This window comes from Rhinatrema bivittatum, chromosome 13 (genome assembly GCF_901001135.1).
Source record: "Rhinatrema bivittatum chromosome 13, aRhiBiv1.1, whole genome shotgun sequence".
Taxonomy (NCBI): domain Eukaryota; kingdom Metazoa; phylum Chordata; class Amphibia; order Gymnophiona; family Rhinatrematidae; genus Rhinatrema; species Rhinatrema bivittatum.
In genome coordinates this window covers 61,011,980-61,014,403 of record NC_042627.1, presented here as the reverse complement: position 1 = coordinate 61,014,403, position 2,424 = coordinate 61,011,980, and positions in this window count along the sequence as shown.

Below are 2,424 nucleotides of genomic sequence, written 5' to 3'. Positions count from 1 at the left end.
TGGGTGGCTGGCAGCTGGCAGACCTTTAAACTTGCCAGTGTAAGTGCCAGCTTCTTCTGATCACCCCCCTCCAGACTGTCAGAGAATCCCCCTCTCCCTCCATTTCCTCCGCAGCATGATTCCTTTCTTCCTAAAGCAGTGGCCAAGCCAGTCCAAGGCCTGTTAGCAGCGGTGATAGCAGTAGTAGTGTACTGTAAAAGTGTGCAGGCCAAGGACCGAACATAAGAACATGCCAAACTGGGTCAGACCGAGGGTCCATCAAGCCCAGCATCCTGTTTCCAACAGTGGCCAATCCAGGCTACAAGTACCTGGCAAGTACCCAAACACTAAGAAGATCCCATGCTACTGATGCCAGTAATAGCAGTGGCTATTCCCTAAGTCAACTTGATTAATAGCAGTTAATGGATCTTTCCTCCAAAAACCTATCCAAATCTTTTTTAAACTCAACTACACTAACTGCCCTGACTGAGCCAGGCCCTATGGTGGCTCTGGCCACTTCCTGGCTTCCGTATGGGGGATGGAGCCTGGGAGTGGAAAAACGTGGGCTGGATTGGTCTCTGGCCATGTTCTTTATAATGCTGGCTCCTGCTGCCACTTCCATCGCTGTCGAGCCTCATACTGGCTCCTGCTTAGCAAGGAAGTACCTGGAAGAGAGGATATAGGGTGAGTTAGTGGTAGCGGAGAAGGGCAGGTGGTTGTTTTTTTCTGTTTTGAAAGTTGGCAACCCTAATCAAAGCTGGAACAAAACCCTAGGAGGCGATGGATTTCCATAGTCCTCATCACAGATCACAGGGCAAAGATCGAGAGCTACACAAATAACAGGATGGCAGATGCCCGGAGCAGCTTCCTAGGAGGCCAAAGCAGTAGCAGAATCCAAGAACACATGGGCTAAAGGGAGTGAGAGCACTGGAGAGTTTGTTGCTGGATAGGGGCGTGAGAGATCTGCTTTCTGAGGAACATGCCAAAAATCTGGAAATCCTGCAGGTAAGGTTTTGGTTGCACCCAAATACTTTAAGGAGGCAATCTGCATACTGTCCATATTGGGAACCAGTGTACGGGTATTTTGGTCTTTGCAGTCAGTTTTTGAAGTGAAACGACGCGTATACGTTCGCCTCGAGACTTGATGCTGGTAGAGAGTACCCACGGACCTTCGCACCCACTGATTGCACTGGAAAAGTACACGCATAGGGTGGAAAGTGCAATCTACGTGTGCACCTTTCCTCCCCTGGGAACATATCCTCTTAATGAGGCTGAACGTTATATGTGGGACAGGAGATGGGCACTTGTACCCACATGGAGGGAGATTTACACTTTTTACCCACGTAAACAGCTTTAAAAACTGCCCTTGAACAAATCGGGGAGAGTAGAAGGAGCTTTCGCAATGTCGCCATGTCAAAAGGTCCAAACAGGGCTCGTCCGTCACTATAGCTCATGACAGCCGGGAAGGAAACTGAAACCGAAAACTCTCTTGCCATGAACATGAAGGATCTGCAGGCCCTAAAGCTACTGATGACAGAGGATCGCGGGGCCACTAAAGACATTAAAACAGAGGTGGCATCCCTCACAGTGCAAGGTGAAAGCAGAATGGATGAAGTGGAGAAAAGGGCCCTGCTGCAGGGTGAGGTAAAAATCAGCACTGAACTGAAAAGGAACAATGAAGAGGCAAAAAGCAGGAACTGGAGAAACCGTCTGAGAATTTTGGGCATTCCAGAGGGAAAGGAAGATGATGCTTCAGTGAAATTTATGGAGTCACTTCTGGCAGTGCTACGGGAAATTCAGTTTAGGAAGGGCTTCAGGACTGAGAGAGAACACAGAGTGCCTTCCCCTAACACCAGCAATACAAATATCTGAGATAAATTGTGATTCATATCTTCAGATACCCTCAACTATCGGAAATCCTGAAAGATTTCCCCAACCCCTTCCTACCCAGCAGACTCCTGACTCCCATTCTCCCAAGGCCTTCCTGCCCATCACATTTCCCCTTCCTCCGGCATAAAAGCCTTCAGTCCAATCCAGAGACTCCCTTCCGCTTTACCAGCAGCAGATGAGGGCAAAAAGCACCGAGGAGAGGAAGAAGATGAGGCAGCAGCAGCGGAAGTCTGCAGTGGATCTACAGAGCATGCAACTCTCTCCCTCATGCTCCTGCTTTCATGTCCAGGCCCCATGGGGTGAAGAGAGCATCAGCAGCCCCACTGCCACGCCAGGCAGAGGAAGATAAAGTTTGTGTCCTGCAGGATCCATATGAACAGGAATTGGTGATATCTCGCTGATCTGGGTGAAAGAGAAGGGAATAACCTCCCATTGGGCCAGGAAGAGGAAAAGGAAGCAAGAGCAGCTTCCTCTCATACGGGCTGATACAGTACAATGCGCTCCGATGGATTAGGGTTAGGGTTAGGGAGCGCACTGTTAGCCTGCCATTGGACG